The following is a 12,444-nucleotide window of genomic DNA, read 5'->3' on the forward strand; positions in this document are numbered from 1 at the left end:
GTTTTTGTGCAAAAGCAGCCGTGGATAACATGCAAATAATTGGTCATGGCTGTTTTCCAATAAAACTTTATTTACAAAAACAGGACACGGGCTGGAGTTGACCGCACTTTGCAGATCTTTGATCTCGGGTCTTGGATATCAGAGTGAACTCTTCCACTTTTATCTGTCTAGCTAACGTTAAGCGCTTTCTACCCTAGTTCCGCGTATTTCTACTGAAATATGTTTTTAGGGTGATCTTCACATAATGTGTCGGAAGTTCTTCAGAGTGATTTGTTAATGACTTTATCTTCTCTTGCTCTGTAACAAAATAGGGGCTTAAGACAACACACGTTTACTATCTCATGGTTCCCGTGGTCAGGAAATGCAGCGACTCTTACCTGGATCTTGGGGCTTGGGGTCTCCGATAAGATGGGATCAAAGTGTTGACTCAGGGTTCTCCTGGGAAAAGCTTGGCTTCTAAGCTTTGTCAGTGGTTGTTGGCAAGATTCAACAGGACTGTCGGACAGAGGCCTCAGCGTCTTGCCACATGGGCCTCCCCACAGAGCAGCTCGTTGCCTGAGAACTGGCTTCATCTCAGTGACTGATTGGGAGTAAGGGCAGGACACAAGTCTCAGCACGAGGGGAGCACCTTACCACTATTGTCACAGTCTAGTCACTGGGAGCCACACTCAAGGAGAGGTGAGCATGTCACTGGGAACCACACTCAAGGAGATACGTGACCACCCGTAGCTGAGGATTATGGGGTATGTTCAATAGCTCCCCGCGCAGGAACCCATCTAGTCAAGGTACTTTAAAAAAAATTTTAATGTTTATTTATTTCTGAGACAGAGAGACAGAGCATGAGTGGGGGAGGGGCAGAGAGAGAGGGAGACACAGAATCTGAAGCAGGCTCCAGGCTCCGAACTGTCAGCACAGAGTCTGACATGGGGCTCGAACTCACAAACCATGAGATCATGACCTGAGCTGAAGTAGGTCGCTCAACCGACTGAGCCACCCAGGCGCCCCTAGTCAAGGTACTTTAAAGTAGGGCTCTTCTGTGGGCCCGATGATTCATGTGCCAGATTTATGGATCACCTAAAGGTAGGAAAGACCCATTCTCCAGTCATGTGCATAACTGCATTTCTATTTGTAAGGAATTTTTGAATATACAAATTAGCATGACTAAGTAGGACTCTAGCATAAAAATCACTTAATTGAATGCTTTCTCAGAAAAGCATAAATAAGCTTTTTTCCCCCATAGATTTGATTTTTCTGCAGGACGTTTTCTAGAATCAGTTATCTGGTGCACCACAACTAAACATACAAAGGAAACAGGGTGTTATATGCTACAAACACCAGGCAACTTCCCATTACCTCAGCTGCTCAATTTCTCCAGCATGACAGGTTGAATTTGGGCCACGTGAAAGAATGGATTCTATACTATCCTCCTCATAATGAGAGGGACACTCTGTCCTTATATGAATAAACACAAGAACATCATTTCAGAAAATAAAGCCAAGGAAGGGGGTGGGGAAGGCAACAAAAATCTTGGAGCCAGATTGTGGGATAAAACCAATCTTAAACAGTTTACAAGACACGGGCATTTCATCGTCTTTTATTTATGGATTTCATTACAACGGGATGCTAATATCCCACGCACTGTTAGAAACCCTATAATTGGTCTTCAGGAGCACATGGGCCACGAACCAGAAGGTACTAGGTGAATTAGCTGCCTCAGCTCAAGCCTTAACACTTGGCGTGCTAACTGGCTGGATGTGTTTGGTAGTCATTTCCCATTCGCTTCCAGATCCTGCCGGGACCGATCCGGGACACGGGAGACACTAGCCAGTATGAATAGAAGTCCTTATTTCTGCTATTATTGCCTCCTAATGTGGAAACAATGCTTATTTTCATTAGACCCTGAAGGAACCCATTTTCTCAGGCAGCGCAGAGGCACCTGCTAAATCATTCAGCATCAGAAAGGTTAAATATTCATCTCTGGTTTGCATTGTAATAATACGCCTCCCAGAGTCCGCTTCTCCAAGAGGAATTGGCTCCCACACACTGACTGATGGAGGCTTTGGAAATCTGAAAGTTATTCCCATGACAGCAACATTTTCTTTGGCCCGAAGATCTGCAGACTGGACGCAAAAGCTCTCTCCTGGTGGGGGTCAGACCAAATCAGAGTCTGTTGCACGTGACAGGCAGGGTACAGGCTCCCACAGGGTCTGAGATGATGTGGTGCCTTCAACGCCCAGTGACCAGGCATTTCACTTCAGCAAAATTGGGAAGGAAGTCTGCAAGTACCACACAAAGTCAAGACCGTCAGTAGCACTTTCTTGTCAGACTGCACTCAATCCAACTTTGCATCACCTGGAGCCGGGTCAGCTCCTCCCCGGGGTCCACGGGTGCTCCTCTCCTTCACTTTTTATGATCCAGGAACACAGAACCCGTTTTATTTCCTCTCACACGCTCTGGGATTTCTCAGCTCCCCGTCTCTGCCAGAAATGCACTCCCGTCCTCTCTTGAAAACACTCAACGAAAGTCAGCCCTGAGAAGTTGGCTTGGATGCCGTGTCTTCTAGAAAGTCTTTCCCTACACATTTTCTTTTCCCAAATCTCCTAGAATATGTGCTTCTTCCTCCATCCTTCTATCTTATTGCCAAGTATTTATGTAGACATCTTACCCAGTAGACTTACTTCTAGGGGCAAGAACTTTTCTGTTCGTCTCTCTCGACCAATCGCGGAAGAGAGTAGAATGAGTGAATCATTGAGTGAATGAATGAATGAATGAATGAAATGCCACAAAAGACTGACACACAACACCACTAATAGCAATAATGATAAGGATGATGATGGTATTGAAGAACAATGGTGAAAATGTGTGAGATTTTCATTAAGCATAGAGGACCATATAATCCTGTGTCGTCATCTTGCCGTAGAAAGAGAGTTTGCTTCCGCAGTTGCTAACAAAGTGATTCATCAGTAAACCTATGAGGTTAACTGTGGTACCTGGGGCTGTCTAAGGAAATCGCGAGGCACAGATTCCGTACCTGCACCAGCCCTTTGGCATGAGTATCTTCTTTTCTACCTTTTCCAATGCTTAACCTCTTTCTGCTTTTTGCTCGGATTTTCCCAGAATTGTCACCAGGTGGCTCGGCACAGGAGCGGAGGTCCGAGTCAGAGCTTGTGGGCGGGAGCCGGTGTCTTGAACCTCGTCCCTGCTCATCACTCTGAATGTAGGTCGTGGACACAGCCGGGCAGCCAGGGGCTCACTCGTGGGTCGTCATGTGCATTTGAGTGAGCTACTGGAGCGCCTGTTCTCAGAACTACTAAGCGGTCTGCCCGTGGTCACACTCAGTGAGTGCCTGTCACCACTGCTGTCTGCATACGGACATGCCTGAATGAGGCCAGCGTGGCCAGTGGAGAGGGTGAGGCGTGGGGTGCCACTGCTCTGTCTTGCTCTCGGTCACCTCCACCTCTGAGCTTCACTCTTCTGGGGTTTGGCGTGAAATGATGGACGGGGATGGACCCTGGGTTCCAATGGGCAGTGCTTCTGTGGTGGTCACTGCATCGATGTGGCCACAAGCAGAAGCAGGAGCGATTTTGGTGGGTCTTTAGAAAGGCGGTTCAAATTCCAGAGCCCAAAGAAGGGCAGGTGAATCGGGGTTTCCCTGGATGTCCCACTTAAAAAATACGGTCTCGGCCAAGCCAGGGTGGAGGTCCCCGTCCTTGGCAACTCAGGCTGTGGCCACGTGTCACCTTCCTCGCACCCAGGAAGTCCTATGGCCACCCACGCCTCTTGCCACGTTCCCATTCAGATGCTAGGTTTTCCCTTGAGTTTCCTGGAAGGACCTGCCCCCTGGCAGAGGAAGGAGGGGCACCCACGAGGTAGACGGACTCCCAAAGCTCCACCGTTTAAGCTCCTACCGTTTTCGGTGCCGGCAGAGGTCAGGGGGGTCACAGCCGAAGGGAAGGACTAAGGTTCCTCCAAGGAGCTTAGAGCTCCCTCCACAGAGCGTCTGAGGATAGATCAGTTATTTAGGCCACTTAGGAGAATTCTCTAAATATCATTGCTATGTCTTTGGAAATGCATCTGCACAGAAATAAATGACAGTTAACACATCGGTTCATCTTAGAAGGGTTTTGCTTTGCTTTTCATTTGTGTTGAGCATACATCGCCGTGTCTGGGAACACTGGAACCCATTCTAACTTTTCAAGCACGTATTTACATATGGTATTATTTGAGGGACAAATGTCACAACTACCAAACCCAATAAAAAGGCAACAAAGAAGTTATCTCTTTTCTGCTATCCATAGAAAACACATTCGCCCTGAGACGCACTCTTAGCAAAGTATCACGTTATTGAGTCTAATAACTTCACAGAAAATATTCATTCAAAACAGAAGGGAGTGGGAAATACATGTTTCGTACTTACTGGAAAAAAGTCCTTTCACTGCAAGAAATGAACTTCCCCCTATCTCTCTTCAACTGTCTGCTTTCATTAAACTACTCACAAGGGCAGACACACCCCCACGCCCGCACACACGCACACACTCCGTAACCAGTCGAAGGAAGCGGGCCATTTTGGCTCCTGGCAGGCCATTTTTGAGGGAGAACCACCATGGTTTCTGAGGTGAACACAGCAAGCACTCTTCTCCAGTCCATCTGCCACTGACCATTCACTCTTAGTTGCCAAATACATCCCTCTTCCTGACTGGGATCAATGGCCTGTGACAAAAATTAAATGCTGCCTTCAGCTTCCAGATTGAGTGATTTCAGGTCTTTTCCTCTGGAGAGCACCTGCAGGGCTGCTCCCTGACCTTGAATTTCAGGCTTCCAGGCTCGTCACAGGAGCAGCCAAAGGGAGAGTGTGTCGCCATCTTGTTCTGGCGTCCCCTGACTTCCCAACGCCCCCAAGCCACTCCCAGTGAGGGGAGTACCTCAGGATACATGGAAAAGACTGTGTCAGAGAGCTGCCTGGCTCACCGTATCCTGTGGTGTCTTTTCTGTCTTAAATTCTCGGGTTTCCATTCCAGTTCTATCCCGAGCTACGGTAGTCCGGGGGAAAAAATAACTTCACTCAAATATGAGGCGGTTATATTAAATTAGTCAGATCAGATTAAGGTCCAACTCGATTCTGAGTGACAAACCTTTAAGCTCTTTTTTTTTTTTTAAACCTCCAATATATTACCTAATGAATGTATTCAAGGATAATCATTATTTCTCAGGCTAGCTAGGCAAATGCATAAATCTAAGCTTCCGTGGATTCAAAAATTTCTTAAATATTTTATGTTCTTGGGTTGAATAAATCTTGGGACACAGAAAAGCACTTTCCCTGTTTCTGCTGTGTCCTTTACAATGATGGCCAACCAATGGGATCCTCAGCTCTGCACAAAAGGAGGCGATGCTAGAGTTCCAGAAGGTGGGTTTGCTTCGACTTACCATTAGGCAACAGTCAAGGTCACCCGAACTGTGGAAGGTGCTACATACTTTGTATGCCAATTGCAACTTTCAGGGACATTTCAGGCACAGGATTGATCTTGCCCACCGTCTGTAATAACTTTTATTAAGAAACGGCCTGAAATCAGATTTCCTCACTTAAATCATCTGGTTTTGACTAATTGCACGTCTCAATCTCTGTGATGTTATTGCACAAACACACGAGGAACCTTACCGTTCTGTGAGGGAAGGGTCCATTTTACTGTAAGTTCTTGTATAAGCAAGGGATAATGTGCAGCCGAGTATCCATTTCCCTGCTAAAACTTCAGGACAGTGGCTCACAGAGCTAAGGTCAAACATCAGTGGACCGAGCAAAACCTTAATTTTATTTCTAGTGGGCTCTTTAATCAATGGCATGGATTCAATTTTCAAGCTGCGTTTTCAAAGGCCCATTTTTACCTAAGGCCTGGCTCAAACGCTCAATCAATAATCATTTAAATGTGCAGCTAATCTCAACAAGATAGTGATCTCGCTTTTGAGCCAGCATTTGGGTGATAGGAACAACTCATAGTTGTAATTGGTTTGCAATTTGAAAAATTAATCTTTGCTGAAAGGTTTTTTTTTTAATATTAAGAAGAATTAAATGGACTTTTTTTTTTTTTCCAGCAGGGCTGAGAGTGTCCTTAATATAAATTTCAGCTATCTTGGGTATCCATCACTCAAACTATTATTTTACATTAATAGGACATTCAGAAAGTACTAACACAGACTCTTGCTATTACAACCTCTGGACACAGCCGTGGAGGCCCTTTTCTCCGGGCACCCGACTCAGATTACTGTTAATGTGCATTTCTAATATACATAGTGACATGTGCCATGGGGACAGGGAAGGGGAAGGAGACCCAAAATAGATAAACCATTTAATGATCAATGGTGACCATCTCCCATGGAGAAAATAATTATTTTTTACCATTTGAATCCTCGAAACTAGCTGTAGAAAATTCAAGTTTTGTGAAGGCTGATATTAAGAGCATGACTTGTTTAATGAATAGAGAAGGGTATAAAATATAGTGGGTGAGGTGATAACATGTGTGGGACGGGCCCAGAGGTGTCAGCACCAAAAACCCTACGGTTGAATTCTTCCTTGCTCCCGATCAGCTCTGAGGTACTCGTTCAAATGCCTCAGGTTCATAATTGAACTTGCCCTGGGTTATCTATCACTGCATCTCCAGGATCCAGAAGCGTCTCAGACACAGTATGCACTCCGTAAATACCGTCTTTGTTGAAGATGTAAATGAATAAGGCAAATTAAATTCCCTGTCTGGGCCTCCCTGTTCTTATCATGGCGAGTATTGAGGCGGAGCAGATGACAATGTAGTAATTTAAGAAACGACAGAGAAATCTTGCTGCCGCATCAGAAACTTATTTCGGTAGGAAGCTGCGACACCAATCCCATCCTAACGCCACTAGGCTTGCAGAGACCACGCTGGGGAAGGATATATGTAGGTGTGCAAGAAAATAAGGAGAAATGTTGACAAAATACCTTTGTCTAAGTTTCAAAGATTTTTTTTTTTTTTTTTGCCTGGCGCATCGTGTCCGCAGATTCTGGTCTAATTGTTCTCCTTGGATCGCCAAGTCCTTCGGCTTCTGTTGACGTCCAGGCAACTCGGATTCCTGAACCTATTTTGTCCTATCACTTCCGCGATGTTTCAGCCTCCCACTAGCCTGCGATTCCTTATGTTGAGCTCCACGGGTCTCGGAGATGGCTTCCCCTTGATTCGCAGTCACCAAAAGCACAGCTCGACACCAGAGCTACTAAAAAAAAAAAAAAAAAAAAAGAAATTATTTGTGATTTGTGACATTTTCCTGAATAACTTTGTTTCAATATAGAGCTTCAGCAGCTCGAAGACTCTGAATCTATCATTCCCACTTTTCTCTTATATGGACAACTTCTTATGATGGACAACTTTGCTCCCTTGGTGTTGCCTTTCTAACAGGGTAACACCAGTGCTGACGGTCTGGGTGGGACTAAGGCTCAGAGATAGTATCTAGATTCCAGTCCTCAAGGAAATGGTTTGAGTTGCGCGGGGAAGGACTTGCTCAGAAGGTTGTTCACAGAACCGTAGGTCTGTGTGACATTCTGTATTTAACCAGTTAGCTGTGCTTACAGTTTACCGAGCACGATGCTAGGTGGTGGGGACGAGAGACAGCAGAGCCTCCTGTCATAGGACTTGCGGCCTTGCGGTATTAAAGCACAGCTGTGATCAGGGCCTCAGGAAGCACACAGGCATCTGACAGAACAAGGTGGAATGTAAGTTGTCAGGGAGGTCAGAGGAGGCTTCTTCCCTGAGATCTGATGAAGAGCAGGTTGTGGATAGCCGAAGACGTCATGGGGTGGGAGGACATCCAGGCAGGGCAACGCGGTCAGCGTGAAAGCAACGGACATATTTGTGGAGAAGATAGCCACGCACATCCACGGACAGAGCAGGGCAGGGGAGGGCCGGGGAGGGCCGGGGAGGGGGATAGTGATGTATGTAATAGATGGCATTTATCGGTCATATTAGTATTATCTAACTTGAGTCCGCAGCAGTCTCTGATGTAATTATTGTCCTAATTCTAGAGGTCATGAAATTGTTCATGTCCTGTTCATGACAACTGAAATTGTTCATGACAACTGCTCAGTGTCACATGCCTCCATATTGGAGATCCATCTGACTCCGACCTTCAGTGTTGAGCCTTGGATCGGAACGGAGCGAAGGCTTGGAGGGGACATAATCACACATTCACGTAGAAGGATTCATGTGGAAATGTGTATAGGGAAAAGGGTACCGAGGCAGGAGACCGAGGTGAGGGAAGTGTAGGGTGAGTAAGTCTAAGAAATTGAAGATCAACTTTGTAAATCCTGGGCCTCCGTCCAGCCTCATGTGGGTAGTGAGAGTCCCAGAGGAACCAGGGCAAACCACACAGGCAGCACGGAAACTCTACCCCTTTTTCTTTCTGTTTTTTGTTTTTCCGAATACGAATGCAAACCAAGGGGGAAAAAATGTTACCTGATTGCAGGAAAATCTAGATTTCTTTCTTTTTTAGAGAAGAAATGCAGGCTCCTAAAATCTCCTAAATTTCATTCTCTCTTGAGTCATCTTAGTCCAAATTTACTATCACTTTTTCATCAATAATTAGATTACCCCCACCAGATTAGATAGCCATTTTGATTATTACCTGCTACGCTGTTCTTAGCTAAGAGTTTAACAGATTATGCTTTTGATGTTACTGGACGTGACTATACATACTCACGGAAGTAGGTTGGGATGGAGCTTCCGTATAATCATACTCAGATGTGCTCCCAGTTCTTATGTTTACTTCTAGGTAAGAAGGTGAGTCATTTCTCACCAGCAAGCACAGCGTCATGGTAGGTATAACAGATTCTAAAAGTAATCGAAACACACCTTCTCAAATAATTTTTACAACAGCATCTCTGGATTAAAATAACAACCACAAGGACAGCGAAGACTTGCAACTTACCTGTAATTATACCCGGGGCAAAAATGGAATTAAAAGATCGTATTCTCCATCACCAGTGATCAGATCCCTGTTCTTGGCTCTGGGTGCTCCCATTTTCCTTCCCATTGGTGGCTTTTCAAAGATCAAGTAACCCTGACGAGAGGTTTCCAGAGAAAACCCAGCTGCTGCCTCTGGCGGTTTGGGGAGTGGTCTTCTCTGAGTGACCCGCTCATAACCAAGCCCAATGTTCTTCTGTATGAACTGGGTACTGCAATTTCCCCCTTATGAGTCATTTAAGATTTCATTCCTAAGATTTAATTTGAAGATTTCCACAAAGACATATCCGGAAAGATGTGAGATTGGAGTGAGAAACTACACTTGCATGATTTAAATTGAGTAGAGACAGCTAAGTCCCTTTAAGCTGTTAGCATTTTCCAAGGCTCAACAAACATCACCTTTCTATAAATAAATACACGCTTCCGTATTTAGCATGTTGAAATAGGAAGAAGGTAAGTATAGGCAGGCATTGCCCAAAATATATTCTAAGAAACACTAGCCTGGAGAAACGCCCGGGGAAAAAATCTTCCTGATCCGTGTGAATTTTAGTAAAACTGTGCTTATTATCCTTCTCCTAGAGACTTAAGGTAAACTTTAGCATAAAAAAGGCTCAATGGATTTCAATACAAAGGATCCTGTTTCAATATCTTAACCCAACATTTTCCCAGTAACTGCTTAAGATAAACAATTTTCAGGGGCGCCTGGGTGGCTCAGTCGGTTGAGTGACCGACTTCGGCTCAGGTTATGATCTCACGGTCTGTGAGTTCGAGCCCCGCGTCGGGCCCTGTGCTGACAGCTTGGAGCCCGGAGCCTGCTTCCGATTCTGTGTCTCCCTCTCTCTCTGCCCCTCCCCTGCTCATGTTCTGTCTCTCTCTCTGTCAAAAATAAATAAACATTAAAAAAAAAGGATAAACAATTTTCATAACAATGGCTATTCCATGGAGCATCTTTTAAATAATGCCTTTGGAAGTGAAAATTATGAGCCATTGTTTTCATATATATATATATATATATATTCGTGAGTTCAAGCCCCGCATTGAGCTTTGCGCTGACAGTGTGGAGCCTGCTTGGGATTCTCTCTCCCTCTTTCTCTGCCCCTTCCCCACTCACGTTTTCTCTCTCTCTCATCAAATTAAAAAAAAAAAAAAAGATTCTCTCTCTGTCTCCTTCTGCCCTTCTTCCCCGCTTGTGCACTCTCTCAAATAAAATAAAATAAAACAAAATAAAATAAAATAACATAAAATAAAAAATTATGATAATGAATAAATATATGGGCTCCTTTATTGGTGCATTAAATACCTAACAAGTTTTGGTGTTGTCTCTTCTATATTTTTTGAAGACAGAGACAATATTTTAAGATATGCAACGATTGTAATATGGTATGAAAATATCTATTATCCAGCCTGTGCACAGGGTCACAAGGACTTTCAAATGCCTGTGGCCTGTTGACTATATTCACTTAATGTAAATTTAAGTTGGAGGCTAATGAAGATAGAAAAGAATTATTTTCTATTCAAATTTATAGATCCCTCCTGAAATGCATACAAAGACACCTCAAGGTTAAAAACCCTGCATATCTGAACCACTAGGGGAACGGAACCTTCCCCCGGAATCAAGAGACAGTTTGTGAGAGACGAGTGACAACTGTTCTGGGGGACAGAGGAATTCAGGCCATCAGAGACAGGTGAAGGACCAGGATGGGTAGAGCCAATACGTGTGACAGTGTGTTGTTGATGCATGACTTACAAAAGGAGAGGGCTGCCTCGTGACGTTTAGAAATAGATAAGGTATAGAATAGGAGGGCTTTTCTGCCATTTGTGTGTTTTGTCTTCACTGATCTAATTTTTTTCTAATTTAAAGAAAAAAAACATATATATATGGTATGAATGAGAAAATAACATATTATCTGCCATAATATGTATGTATAGGGGGTATACAGAGAAACATGTAGCTTTCTCTGATTAGGTTATACATTCTAAAGGCGAGTCTCTGTCTCACACTTTATTCATATGTTTCCCATTGCCGTGTTCTGCAAATCACAGACGTCCAATAAATCGTGCTTTACTTAAAATCCCCCTTAACAGTTTTCCTGATGACTCACTCTAAGAACTATGTATCAAATATTAATCCTTGACATGACTTCTAAATCAAATTGTTTGTACAAGGAAATATACAGACGTAAAGGTGAAGATCTATGCACTTAGGGGTCCAATGCACCAATGGAGCACTGGGGACAAACTGCACAGGACAAAGCACAATAGGGAATTCTTTAAATAAATGATGATGCAGGCACATGATGACACAGGGAACATTATGCAGTCATTAAGATCGTGATAAAGAGTGCTCACTTCGGCAGCACATATACTAAAATTGGAAAGATACAGAGAAGATTTTCATGGCCCCTGTGTAAGGGTGGCACGCAAATTCATGACGCGTTCCATATTTTTTACGTATGAATGGATAAAGAAGAGGTGGTATATCTATACAATGGAGTATTACCCGGCAATCAAAAAGAATGAAGTCTTGCCATTTGCAGCTATGTGGATGGAACTGGAGGGTATTCTGCTAAGTGAAATTAGTCAGAAAAAGACAAAAATCATATGACTTCACTCATAGGAGGACTTTAAGAGACAAAACAGATGAACCTAAGGGAAGGGAAACAAAAATAATATAAAAACAGGGAGGGGGTCAAAACAGAAGAGACTCATAAATATGGAGAACAAAGTGAGGGTTACTGGAGGGGGTGTGGGAGGGGGGATGGGCTAAATGGGTCAGGGGCACTAAGGAATCTACTCCTGAAATCATTGTTGCACTAGATGCTAATTTGGATGTAAATTTTTAAAAAAATTAAAATTAAAATTAAAAAACATTTTTTTAAAAAGTCAAAAAAAAAGATCATGATAAAAAGTATGGAAAACACGGAGATATATTTACACCATGTTTAACTTAAGAAAGCAGTAATAGAGTGAACACGACCTCAGGCCAAATTTGTGCAGAATTATGCACAAATTTAATGTGTAAACAGAGGTAATTTACAATTCATTCTTGAGTGAGAGGCAGCTTACTCCTGGAGAGGACAACCCAGTGGCCATGCCCTAAGCAACACCCTCATCCTTGGACTTCACCACATTTTAAGATGTCAGTTTACTAAGTCGACCAGTGCCGAGGAACAAAGGTTATCTGCAGAATGCCCAGTCTAGAAGAGGAGTTTGCAGATGAATAAATGTAGGGGGGGAAAAAAAACTAAATCAAGAACGTTGTGTCACTCAGAGTGCCTCCAAAATGGATCCCAGCACCACACACTGTTTTTATGTCCTTGGTCTTAGGTGTGAGAGGAAATCGAGAGTCAGATGCTTAACTGACTGAACCCCCCAGGCGCCCCAGCTCTGTTTATTTTTAGAGCGTGGAGTTTCTTCTCAGCTCCTAAAGATATAGGTGGATTGGAAGGGGTCCAAACCACAAGGA

General features: G+C 43.8%; 1 non-coding gene across 1 annotated transcript; it reads left to right on the forward strand.

The window, feature by feature from the left end:
* The first annotated feature begins 11,319 nt into the window (after positions 1-11,319).
* On the forward strand, positions 11,320-11,426 carry LOC115511415. The gene has a single exon (XR_003968057.1). It is a non-coding gene; the product is annotated as a U6 spliceosomal RNA (small nuclear RNA).
* Positions 11,427-12,444: the final 1,018 nt, after the last annotated feature.

Source organism: Lynx canadensis, chromosome A3, assembly GCF_007474595.2.
Source record: "Lynx canadensis isolate LIC74 chromosome A3, mLynCan4.pri.v2, whole genome shotgun sequence".
In the NCBI taxonomy this organism is placed as follows: domain Eukaryota; kingdom Metazoa; phylum Chordata; class Mammalia; order Carnivora; family Felidae; genus Lynx; species Lynx canadensis.